Below are 14,106 nucleotides of genomic sequence, written 5' to 3'. Positions count from 1 at the left end.
ATAAGATTCAGCCATAAAAAGGATGTAACAAATGAACCTTGGAAATGGGATGCTCAATGAAACAACAGATAGAGACAGGAGTATTCATAGTTTCTTTTTTTTAAAGGTTTATTTATTTTTTTATTGCAAAATCAGATATACAGAGAGGAGCAGAGACAGAGAGGAAGATCTTCCGTCCACTGATTCACTCCCCAAGTGAGTGCAACTGGCTGGTGCTGCGCCAATCTGAAGCCAGGAACCAGGAACTACCTCCAGGTCTACCACACAGATGCAGGGTCCCAAGGCTTTGGTCCATTCTCAACTGCTTTCCCAGGCCACAAGCAGGGAACTGGATGGGAAGTGGAGCTGCTGGGATTAGAAACAGCATGCTTATGGGATCTCAGTGCACTCAAGGTGAGGACTTTAGCCACTATGCCACTGCGCCGGGCCCAAGGATTCATAGTTTCTTAGTGGGGAGAGGGTTATGCTGTCATAGGTGTTGCCCCTGGCAACCCTGCAGTTTCATATCAACATGATGGTTGAAGTCCCAGGTCCCTGCTAATGCACCTAGGAAAGCAGCACTGCATGGTTCCACTGTGTGGATGCCTGTGATCCCCAAGAGAGACCCTGATGTACCTCCAGGCTTCTGGCTTCAGCTTAGACTAGTATTAGCTGTTGCAGACATTTGGGGAGTGAATCCACAGATAGAAGAACTCACGCTCTCTCTCAAATAAATATTTTTAAATAGTTGTGTCTGGCTGATAGGAAGGGTAACAAGGAATCTGGTTCAAGTGACAACACCGTAGATTGACAAACTGGGGCTGCTGCACAACGCTGAGACTGTACTAAAACAACTGAAGAATAAAGAGGCAAATTTTAAGGTACATAAATTCTATCTCAATAAACCAAGGAAATTCAAAATCCAAAATGGATCTTACACCTACAAGTGCAGTGTAAAACTATAACATTTCTAGAAGACATGCAAGAGAAAATCCTCATGACTCAAGATTAGACAAAGTTTCCAGATACTAAAATCATGATCCATAAAAGCTTTAGTCTCTAAGGGGGAAAGTGACAATTAGATATTTTTTAAATTTAAAAACCTTTGCCTTGCAAAAAAAATATATTTAAGGGAATGCAAAAGCAAGCATGTACCAGAACAAATTATTTGCAAATCTCATTTCTAACAAAAACTCGCACACAGAAAGGATATTCAAAAGTCAGCAACTGGGCTTGGCAGTGTGGCCTAGTGGCTAAGGTCCTCGCCTTGATCCCATATGGCGGCTGGTTCTAATCCCGGCAGCTCCACTTCCTCTCTATCTCTCCTCCTCTCAGTATATCTGACTTTGTAATAAAAATAAAATAAATCTTTAAAAAAAAAAAGTCAGCAACAATAAATGATGAAAGAAGACATATGGAGGGCTGATCAGTACAGGATACATTGCTCAGAACAATTAGTTATTAAAGACAAGCAAATAGCACACTTTCTATAAGGGCCGCAGTTCAAAAGGCTGACAACAGCCAGTACTTACAAGGCCATGGAATGACTGCAGGTGGATGTGCATCCAGCAAGCGCTGGATGTGCAGCTGTGACAATGCAGAATGGTACAGCAACTTTGGAAAATAATTTGAGTTTCTTTTAAAAAATCAAGTATACACATACACTATGAACCAGCAAGACTCTTCCTTTATTTATCCAACAGAAACAAAGTTATGCTCATAATATGTGAATGTTTATAAGAGCTTTATTCATAATTTTACCCAAAACTGGAAGAAACCCAGATGGTTTTCAGCTAGCAAATGGGTAAACACTCTGTACAACTGAAGGCCACTACGGAGGAGGCTGCATAAGAACCCAGGTACCTGATTTCATGTTTAAAAGTGGGGAGATGGAGGCCCAGTGAAATAGCCTAGTGGGTAAATCTTTGCCCTGCATGCACTAGGATTCCATATGGGTACCACATGTCTTGCTACACTTCTCTTCCAGTTCCCTGCTTGTGGCCTGGGAAGGCAGTGGAGGATGTCCCAAAGCCTTGGGATGCTGCACCCACATGGGAAACCCAGAGGAACCTCCTGGCTTCAGATCAGCTCAATTCCATTTGTTGTGGCCACTTGGGGAGTAAACCAGCGGACAGAAGATCTTTCTCTCTGTTCCTCCTTCTCTCTGTGTATCTGCCTTTCCAATAAAAAAAAATGTATCTTTTTAAAAAATAGTGGGGAGAGATTTGACTTCAAGGCAACAATGCTAGGGCATTTTTATTGAGAAACAAATGTCCTAAATCAAAACTGTGGTGGCTGATACACAACTCCAGGTATTTGACAAAATTCAGTACACAACAAAGAATGAAGTTGATTTTATTTGAAAAATTTTTACAAAAACTTTCAATATCTGTGTTTATTTATTTGAAAGGCAGCATCATAAAGAGAGAGAGAGAGAGAATCTTCCATCTGCTGGTTCCTTCCCCAAATGGCTGCAGCAGCTGGACCTATGCCAGGCTGAAGCCAGGAGACTGGAACTCCATTGGGTCTCCCACAGTTATAAGGGCCCAAGTAATTGGGCCATCTTCTGCTAGTTTCTCAGGTACACTGGAAGGGAGATGAATTGGAAGTGGAGCAGCTGGACTCAAATTATAATCCATATGGGACACCAGCATTATGGGTAGAACTACAAACCCGGCCCCAGAACTTTTAAAATGTCTATTTTTCATGTTATTTCAGCATGGAAGCAGGAGAGATTTTCCACACTGGTTCATTGTCCAAATACCCACAGCAGCCAGGCCAGCCTGAAGCCTAGAACTAACAGCTCAACCTGGAATGCCCACATGGGTGACAAGGACCTAAGGCCTTGCACCATCACCTGCTGTCTTCATGGTGTGCATTAGCAGGAAACTGCACCAGAAGTGGAGGAGCATGGATTTGAACTACACACATCAAGCAGTAACTTAACTCTGTTCCAGAGGCCAGCCCCTTCACATAAATTTTTAAAAATCAACCAGGATGTGAAGCAAATCCAAAATGAAATAGAACAAAAAGAAAAATCAATATTGTTTCTATAGAAAATTGTAATGAGACAAGTGAACTTAAAATGTATGTAAAATTAAAATACATGAAAACAACAGCACATATAATCAGAGATGGTAAATGGACTTTAAGGGTTCCAGGCTCCTCGCATCGTATGGGGAAATGGTACTATTTTCTATTAGTCTTTAGAAAATCAAATATGCACAGTGAATGCTCTAAGGTAACCACTAAAATAATTTATAACTAAAATAATAGGAGGAAATACCATAATAAAAATATTGGTTTGTTAAAAAAAATATTGGTTTGATCTAAAGAAGGCATGAAACTCAAGAACAGAATTTAAAAATATACAATGATAAACAAAAAGATACTAAAAACAGTAAGCGTACACTCAAACACATCAGCAGTTACACTGAACGTAAGTGAACAGACACTGCAGTCAGACACAAAATGCTAGCGTGAGTGTTGGGCTGCTGCTGGGGGAACCCACATCTCATATCAGAGCCTGAAAGTAAGTCTTACTTCCACTTCTGATCCAGATTCCTTATATTTCTCACATACCCTGGGAGACAGTGCAAGATGGTTTAAATGCCTGGGCCCCAGCCACCCATAGGGGAGATCCAGATGGAATTCTCAGCTTCTGGCTTCCAGCTGGCCCAGCCCTGGCTATGGCGCGCATCACTGGAGTAAGCCATTAAACTGAAGATGAATCACTCAATCTTTCTAGATAGATAGATAGATAGATAGATAGATAGATAGATAGATAGATAGATATGCATGTGTGTGTATAATTCTTTCATTTTTTTTTTAATTTGGAGAATGAGCTCCTGTCCTAGAGATAAAGACACCAGACAGGCCACCAAAATCCCCTATGCCAGCACCAACATTCAATTTCTGCCTCTGGTTCCTGACTCAAACTCACTGCAGCTGGAAGCCTGGGAGTCAGCAGTGACGACTCAAGCACGCTGATCCCTGTCACCCATGTAGAAGACATGGACTGGGCTTCCAGTTCACAGTTTAGGCTTTGTCTCGGCCTCCTCTGAAGAATGAATTAATTTAGGGAGTCTGTGTCTCAAATAAAAGAAGTGGCTTTCGTTTTGTTTGTTTGTTTTACATGTCATGCTGTAGGGTGCGGTGGGCACTGTACACATTAGGTGAAACCACTGCTTGACATACTTGCATCCTGTTCTGGAGGGCTGGTTTCAGGTCAAGTTACTCCACTTTCCATCCAACTTCTACCAATGCACCCGAGAGGCAGAAAATGACCAGGCATGCACTTGTATCTTTTCCAACATCATGAGATCGAAATAGAGTTCCTGGCTCCTGGATTTGGCTTTGCCCAATCTCAGTTATTGCTGGCATTTTTACAGTGAACCAGAAGACAGAGAACTGTCTCCCTGTGACGCTGTCTTTTCAATAAATGGATGAATCTTTATATAAAATGCTTCATATGGGCCTGGCGCGGTGGCCTAGTGGCTAAAGTCCTCACCTTGAATGCGCTGGGATCCCATATGGCTGCTGGTTCTAATCCCAGCAGCCCTGCTTCCTATCCAGCTCCCTGCTTGTGGCCTGGGAATGTCTTGGGATCCTGCACCCACATGTGAGACCTGGAGGAAGCTCCAGGCTCCTGGCTTCGGATCAGTGCAGCTCCGGCCACTGCAGTCACTTGGAGAGTGAATCATCAGATGTAAGATAATCCTCTGTCTCTCCTCCTTTGTATATCTTACTTTCCGATAAAAATAAATAAATCTTTTTAAAATAATAAATAAAATGTTTCACATGTATTAAATAAAAGCAACTACATACGATGCTTACAAGAGGTGCTCCTCAGAAACAGTTAGATAATAAAAAATTTAAATGTAATAAAGAGAGTTGGGCACTGAGTCCCAGTGGCTTAAGTGGTCCCATGAGATGTCCATATCCCATAGCAGAGTGCTGGGCTCAATCCTGCTTCCTCCATTTTCCATCTGGTTCCCTTATAATGTGTATCCGAGGGGGATCTCAGACAAATCAATTATTCAAGCTTTTGCCATCCAGAAGAGCGACCCACAGCTCCTGATCTTGGCATGGCCCACTTCTGGCTGCTACAGACATCTAGAGAATGAACCAGCACGTGAAAGATTTCTCCCTGTCTCCTTGCCTCTCAAGCAAAATGAAAACAAAAATTTAACATAGTTTTTAAATGAGATGTCACTATACTAAAACAAAATAGACTTTAAAGTAAAAAGCATTACTACACATAAAGATGAAAGGCTCAATAAACCGAAATGATTGATGAATCCTAAACGCATATACTTTCAATAACATATTCTCAAAACACATAAAACTAAAATTGACAGACCCGAAGGGAAAAACAGACATTTCTAAACCAAAATGAATCATTTTAACACATCTCCCTGAGTAACTGATAGAATATATCAGTAACAATTTAGTTTTAACAAATAACAAATATTTATTAATTCATCTAAGTATCATATTTTATATACATTGAGATGATTAAGAGAATTCAGGTTTCTAAATAAAACACTTTGAGATAACAGAGATCTTTGTGTATATTTAACCTGCTTGCCACAATGGTAATGCCTTGCAGTTAAACTTGAGTGAGTTTGAAGTTTGTCACAAGCCAACTTCTGCATCAATTCCTACCATCAAAGATTATGGAAAAATTATCATTTTTCCTTATCCTTGCAATATGAGATTTTATTGATTAACTGATTCTCAAACATCGAGCCAGATTTTCAACCTTAGGGGGAAAACCTCACTTAATCAAGTTATATAAGTCTTTCAAACATTGCTGAATTACAGTTGCTAATATTTTTAGAGCCTTTTTTCCTTCATCAGTTCACATGAGGAATTTGGTTCACGGGTTTTTTTTCTTTGTACATTCTTTGTCTTATTTTGGATTCAGGGTAATATCAACTTCACAGAATGACTTAGGACCTGTTAACCTGTTACCCTCCTCGTTTTCTGGAAATAATTGTGTAGAGTTGGAATTATTTCTGCTTTAAACGTATTATAGAACCTCCAGTGAAACCAACTGAACTTGGAGATTGCTCATTTGGGTTTTTTTCCCCCCTAATTATGAATTAAACATTCTTACTAGTTGTAAAACTATTCAAACTAGCTATTTCATACTGAGTGAGCTGTGGTCAGTGGTATTTTTCCTTGAAGCTCATCTATTTCATTTGAGCTACACTGGCTTGCGTGCAGTTAATATGCCTGAGAGCTCATTTTCCAGCCATTGACTTTCATCTTGACTGTAGTATTTTTTGAAAGGAGTTTTCTATGTACATACAATGGGCTATTTTTCAATACAGCTAGTCAATTTCTTTCATTTTTTTTAAAAGATTTATTCATTTTATTACAGCCAGATATACACAGAGGAGGAGAGACAGAGAGGAAGATCTTCCGTGAGATGATTCACTCCCCAAGTGAGCTGCAACTGGCCGGTGCGCGCCGATCCAATGCCGGGAACCTGGAACCTCTTCCGGGTCTACCACGCGGGTGCAGTGTCCCAATGCTTTGGGCCGTCCTCGACTGCCTTCCCAGGCCACAAGCAGGGAGCTGGATGGGAAGTGGAGCTGCCGGGATTAGAACCGGTGCCCATATGGGATCCTGGGGCTTTCAAGGCGAGGACTTTAGCCGCTAGGCCACACCTAGCGGGCCCCTTTCATTCTTTTTAAATGTGTATTTTTTTCATCTGCTTAAAAGAGTAACAGAAAGAAAGGATAAGAGAGAAAGAGAGATCTTCCATCTGTTGGCTCATTCTCTAAATGTCCACAACAGCCAGGACTAGGCGAGGCAGATGCTGGGAACCAGGCTCTCCATCCCAATCTCCCATGTGGTGGGAGGGGCCCAAATGCTGGCCCATTGTCTGCTGCCTCCCCTGCTGCTCGAGGAAGAAGCTGAATCGGAAGCAGAACATCCAGTAATCCAATATGGTACCCCGAGCAGCAGCTTAACCTGAAAGCCACAACTCCCACTCCACTGCTATTTTTTAATTATATTAAGGTCAATAATATTTAATGTGATTATTGGAGGGCCTGGAGCGATGGGTCGGTGGCTTAAGTCCTCAACTTGCATGCACCAGGATCCCACATGGGTGCCAATTTGTGTTGCAGCTGCTCTACTTCCCATCCAGCTCCCTGCTTGTGGCCCGTGAAGGCAGTAGGAGACAGCCCAAAGCCTTGGGACCCTGTATCTACATGAGAGACTCAGAAGAAGCTCCTGGCTCCTGGCTTCAGATTGGCTGATCTCTGGCCATTGCAGCCACTTGGGGAGTGAGCCAGCAAACAGAAGATCTTTCTCTCTGTCTCTCCTTCTCTCTGTACAACTGCTTTTCCAATGAAAACAAATATCTTGGGCCCAGTATGGTAGCCTAGTGGCTAAAGTACTCATCTTGCACACACCAGGATCCCATATGGGCACCGGTTCGTGTCCCGGCAGCCCCATTTCCCTTCCAGCTCCCTGCTTGTGGCCTGGGAAAGCAGTTGAGGATACCCCAAAGCCTTGAGACCCTGCACCCACATGGGAGACCGGGAAGAAGCTCCTGGCCTCCGATCTGCTCAGCTCCAGCTGTTGCATCCACCTGGAGAGTGAATCATCGGATGGAAGATCTTCCTCTCTCTCCTCCTCTCTCTGACTTTCCAAAAATAAATAAATAAATCTTTTTAAAAATATCTTTAACATAACTATTGGTAAGTTAAAGTTAACTATATAATTCTTTGTTTTTGCTGATAGTCTTTTCTGGTTTGTTTGTTTTCCCCTCATTTCTCTTTCCTGATTTCCCATTGCTTTCTTCACTCTTTTTCCAAAGAAATTCTATTTCCCCATTGTGTTTTTGAGAGTGCTTCTTTTGTGTAGCTGTTCCAAGAGGTAGGGGACAGAAACACAGGTTGGCACCATCATCCTTTTACCACTTAAAATCAGACGTGGCGATCACACCTCCTTTAGCTCCATTTCTCTCCCGCTGTTCATAATTAACACAACTATTCCCTCTGCAGGATTTTGAACATTTCCAACACAAAGGAATGATGCATGTCTGATGAGATGGATAGGCCAATTACCGTGATCAGATCAACACAGCTATATACATGCACTGACCTGTCACAGCGTGCCCTGTGAATACAGTTATTATGTGTCAACAAAAAAAGGGGGGGGGAGAAGCAAAAAAACAAAAACAAAAGCAAACAAAAAAGCTGTTATTCACTCAGAACCACTGAGATGGTGGTATGTTTTGTTTTTGCTTTGATCATCAAGCACTATTATAGAAAATTTTAAGAGAAGGAAATCCATTTAATCTGCCCATAATTTTGCTTACTGGCTTGTTTCTTTCTTTCTTTTTTTTTTTTTTTAAGATTTTATTATTATTGGAAAGCCGGATATACAGAGAGGAGGAGAGACAGAGAGGAAGATCTTCCATCTGATGTTTCACTCCCCAGCTGAGCCGCAACTGGCCGGTGCGTGCCGATCCAATGCCGGGAACCTGGAACCTCTTCCAGGTCTCCCATGCGGGTGCAGGGTCCCAAAGCTTTGGGCCGTCCTCGACTGCTTTCCCAGGCCACAAGCAGGGAGCTGGATGGGAAGTGGAGCTGCCGGGATTAGAACCGGTACCCATATGGGATCCCGGTGCGTTCAAGGTGAGGACTTTTAGCCGCTAGGCCACGCCGCCGAGCCCCGGCTTGTTTATTTCTTCCATATATTCCAAATTCTCTTGTCCAATCACTTTGTCTGTTTAAAGAAATTTCTTGAGTGTAGTGCTGTTGGTGATAAATTCTACTTTTCTGTCCTCAGAGATATCTTGATTTTTTTTTCCCCTCACTCTTATAGGGCTGTTTTGTAGAGTGTAGGTATTTGAGTTTTTCATGTGCTACTCTTGGAAATAAGATGCTGTGGCCTTCCACTGATTATGCTTTCTTTGTCTATAATTTCTTTGGCTTTACTGAGGTATAACTGACAAATATTGTATCACTTAGGATGTACATCATGTTCTGACATAGGTACACCTTGTGAAATTATTGCAACCTGATTAATATACCTGCCACTTCACATACTTAATTTGTATATGTCTGTTGGAGCTTGGAGCCATGAGAACTCATTCTGGGACTGCCACACGTGAGAGCTGACACCTGCTGCCTCCCAGGAGGTGATTAGGATGAAGCTGGGATTCAGAGTGGGGCCAGGATGACAGCTCAGACATTCTAATATGGGATGAGGCCTCCCAAGGACTGTTTTAACTGCTATGCCAAATCCCTACAACTAACCTTAAACAGTTTCATCTTTTAATCTTTATACTTAAACTTACACACGCTTACATACTATTATTGCACTATTGTAAATCTGACTCTCTATTTAAATTTGCCAATGAGTTTTATGCTGTCACATGTGTCCATGTCTTTCATTTGGCCTGAAGAACTCTGTTAAGCATGTATTGTGAGGCAAATGTAGTAATAAAGAACTCCCTCAGCTTTTGTTCTGTAAATTTTTACATTACTGTCTTTCCAAAGGACAGCTATGTTAAGTCATTAAGTCGATATTCTTGGTTGACAACAATTTTTCTCTCAGCTTATCCGAATATACCATCCCACTTTGTTCTGGCCTGAGAAAGTTTCTCCTGAGAACTCGCTAAGAGCTTCATGGAGGCTCCCTTATATGCAGTGAGCCTCTCTTCTCTTTTTGCTTTGAAAATTCTGTTTGATTTTGTTTTTCAAGATTTATTGACTGATTTGAACGACACAGTGGCAGTGAGAGGGAAAGATAGGCAAACAAATCTTCCATCTATTGGTTTATCCCTCAGATAACAGCACTAACCAGGAGCCCAGAACTGCATCTCTGTCTCCCATGTGAGTTGCAGGAGATCAAGTACTTGAGCCATGCTCTGCTGCTTTCCCAGGTACAATAACAGGGAAGTGGATGGGCAGTCAAGCAGCTGGGACTCAGAGTTGCTCTGTGACAAGCAGAAGCTTAACCCATTGTGATACAATGCAAGTCTGCCTTCAATTTTGGTGGTGGTGGTTGTTCTCCAAAACTTCTCCTGAAAGAAAATACCAAGAAGTCCATTCTAGAAGTTCTTGGGCAGCAGACCTTACAAGATAGGGCCCTCAGGCCCAGAACCAGTTAGAGAAAGATTAGAACAAAATCCTTGGCCAGACCACCTTCTGCTCTTCAGGTGCCGGGGTGAGTTGCAAGTCACAAGACAGTGCTTCTAGGCTGAGGCCCATAAGTTCACTGGCAAAGTTGCAGCCCCTGCTGAGTGGGTAGGAAACCACAGGGACCAGCAGGCTATTGAAGTCCCTTGAAAAGATTTGGTCAGTACCTGCCAAAGCAATCACAGTGCAACACAAAATTCGACAAATTTACAGCAGGTAAAATCTTTTTAGATTTAATTATTTTTATTGGAAAGTCAGATTTACAGAGAGGAGAGACAAAGCTCTTCCATCTGCTGGTTCACTCCCCAATGGCCACAATGGCTGGAGCTGAGCCAATCCAAAGCCAACAGCCAGGAACTTCTTCCAGTCTCCCACACAGGTACAAGATCACAAGGCTCTGGGCTGTCCTCGACTGCTTTTCCAGGTCACACGCAGGGAGCAAGAAGGGAAGTGAAACAGCCAGGACACGAACCAGTACCCATATGGGATCCTGGTACGTGCAAGACAAGGACTTTTGCCAGTAAGCTACCACGCCAGGCTCACAGCAGCTAAATTTTTAAACTATTTCTGTATGGCCCAGGAATGATGTTAAAAAGATTCAAATATCCTTTGGTAGAATAAAAGGTCCCCAGAGACGGCCTGCTGGCTTAAGTCTGTGTACTCTCAGGCAGAGAGAAGTTACAAAGAATGGCTGGATAGTATTGCCGGCTGACACCCATCTTGGAGAACACCACTTGGGGTATCCACATGGCAACAGGTTACTAATACCATCAGGGAGATGAGGACATCCCTGAGCTTCTCTCAAAGGGCACCTTCATTGGACTTCTACAAAAAGAGATCCACCAGCTCCGCTCCTTTCCCCACAGAGGCCAGTAGAACTGGTCCCAGGTTCATGCAGCAGAAAACCCAGCAGAGAGGAACCAGATGTGTTTGAGTAGGACATCTGGGCTGAGCCTAAACATGCTGGCAAAAGCATTGCCCTCTTCCCCCGAGCTTTCAAACTGACCCTACCAGTGCCCACCCACTGCAGTTGTGACCGTGTCCCCACAGGTGATTTTTGTCACTTTGGCTACAATGTGCTATAATGTATCTTGGTGTAGAGTTTAGATGAATGAAATAAGAGACCTTCAGGCTTCATGTAATTGATGGTCACTCTCTCTCCTGAGATTAGGAAGCAATTCAGCTACATTACTCTAAATTTTCTGCACTTTTGTCTCTTTTCTTCTAAGATTTCTATAACGTAAGTGTTAACTCTCTTCATGGTGACCCATAAATCCCATATGATTTCTTCATTTTTTTTTCTTCTGTCACAGTATTTTCAGTTGACCAGCCTTCAAGTTCAGATTCTTTGTTCTGCTTGATAAAGTTTATTTAATGTTAGTATACACTACTATGAGCATGTTTTTCATTTTACTCATTGTACTATATTCTTAACCTCAGAACTTCTGTTTGGTTCATTTCATGACTTTTCCATTTTGTTCCTTTACCGTTCTTTCTGTTTTCACTGAATTGTCTTTGTTCTCTTAAAATTCACTGGGTTGCTCAAAAACAATTACCTTAAATTGTTTCTTGGGGGGAGGCGGTGCTGTGGCTGCTGTGGGCAGTGCTTATTGTACCGTGGGCATCACTCCATACCTGTTATGTAGCAGAGATACTTAACTGATGTCAATTAACTAGCTCCCACTGTATGTCTGAAGGTCATATGCTCACTAGTAACCTGGTTTACTACAGGAGAGTCTCCCTGGGCCTGTTTTAATGAATAATGATACACAACAGTAACCAACAAAATGCATTTGAAAACATGAAATGCTTGAGGCTGTAGACATAGGCATTTGTTTTGAGCAGTTCCAACATATAGATGCTCTACATATTAATGACAGGGTCATATCCTGATTAATTCATTGTAAGTTGAAAAATCAAGAGTCGAAAAATACACTTCATACAATTCATCCCAAAGCTTAGCAGCATAATACCCTGCATGGTGTTCACTGAAAGCAGGGGACCACACACAGCACATCCGGCAGACGTCAGCAGTCATAATTTGAAGGACACTTTCTACTACAGGCATGTCACTTTCACATCATCATCAAGCTAAGCCACACCCTAGGGACCAACTGCAGTCTCTTCATTTTGTTTATGGTTTTTAACTTGGGAAACAAATCACTTTCTTCCCAGAGGTAAAAAATTACAGCCCAGGCTATCAACATGTCATCATTCTCCTTCTCTGTCATGGGAGAATCTTTGGTGTCTAATAGACTGTAAGCTCTGTGACGGTAAGGACCATGTGTATCTTACTCACCACAATATTCTCAGCATCCAGCTCACTGGATGGTGTGAGACATTCAGTGTGAACAGGCGCTGGCAACGTGGACAGCAGGTTAAACCTGTGACTTCAGCATCCCATATGAGTGCCAATTTAGAACCCAGATGTTCCACTTTTGTGCCTGAGAAGATGGCCTAGCTGTTTGGACCACTCAGATGGAAGACCTAAATGGAATCCCAGGCTCTTGGCTTCAGCCTGGCCCAGCCCCAGCCATTGTAACCTATTGGGGAGGAAATCTCACTTTCAAATAAGTCAACAATTTAAAAAAAGAAGAAGACATGATCAAATACTGCCTAAATGCATGTGTGGATTAATTAATCTAACTGACAAAGAATTTGAGTTAAGATTACTCCCTCCAGACTGAGATAAAGGTAAATGAAGGAAGAGTCAGCAGCAGGTACAGGCTGGCCATGGGGGAGGTAAGAGCACTTCAGTCTGTCAGGTCCACTTTTCATCAATGTCTTGACTTCTCATGGTGCAACCTGTACCCCATAGCCTTGTTGCTCAGCACCATTATCCTCCCTGATCCATACGCTACATACTTCACTCATTGTCCAGAATCACTGTCCAGATATATGTGGACTCAGTCCTGGATGAAAATCAAAATGATCAGATAGCAGCAAACACTGGGCCCTGCCTCCATGTATTTTTCTCTCTCACATGAATTTCTCCCCTAACCCTCTCATCTCTTCCAAAGCAAGGCCAGGCAGCTACCTATAAAATGACTTGGAGCAAGACCATTTCCAAAGCTCGCATGGACCAACAATACTCTTGGCATTGAAAATTTGAACTGAGAATATGCAGGACAGAGATATTCAGCCGAAGCTCAAAAACTTATCAAGGAGGTTCTGATTTAGACATGGAGCAGCACATCTACATAATATCTGCTAAAAAAAATCAACCACAAAACCAGACAAAATTGTCCAAAGAAGTCATTTTGGCAATCTAGGATTCTTTCAGAGGCATACCAAAACTGAGAAATTTTATCAACAGAAACCACTGAACTTTGGATAAAAACAGCATTAACCTATGGCTGCTCAAGCACCATATACTTCCCTTCCCCCACGCTTCCACTTCCATGATAAAACAGTTTCTCCAGCAACACTGAAGGGAGAGCACCTGACTTAAAGAATTGTCAGTTGAAGCACTCTAGTGACAAGCAAATGGGAAGGACCAGCATCTCTACAAATTTGTTGTGGCAGATCAGTACGAGGTAAGCAAAGGACTGATGAACTAGCAGGGACTTGCCTGGAAGTGTCTAGAGGTAAGACAGCCTTCAGGGGTTCCTCAGTTTGCAACTTGGTCAGAGGTTGTGTGCATGTGCAACAGAGATCAAGAGGAACATAGGCACCTACACATCCTTGACCAACACAACCTGTTCACATATACAGAGGAGACATGAAGTTATATTAAGAAGACTAACATATTTGTCACTACTGCCCAAAAACAGCAGAGAAAAGAATAGGCCAGAAACAGTATTTGAAGACGTAATGACCAAAATCTTCCAAAATTCTAGTAAAAAAAACAAATTATGTTAACACCCAAGAAGCTCAATAAACCCTAACTAGAATGTTCACAAACAGCTCTACACGTAGACACATACAAACTGTTGAATTCTTAAGACAAAAGGAAACT

Source organism: Ochotona princeps, chromosome 13 (genome assembly GCF_030435755.1).
Source record: "Ochotona princeps isolate mOchPri1 chromosome 13, mOchPri1.hap1, whole genome shotgun sequence".
NCBI lineage: Eukaryota > Metazoa > Chordata > Mammalia > Lagomorpha > Ochotonidae > Ochotona > Ochotona princeps.
This window is presented reverse-complemented; position numbering follows the sequence as displayed.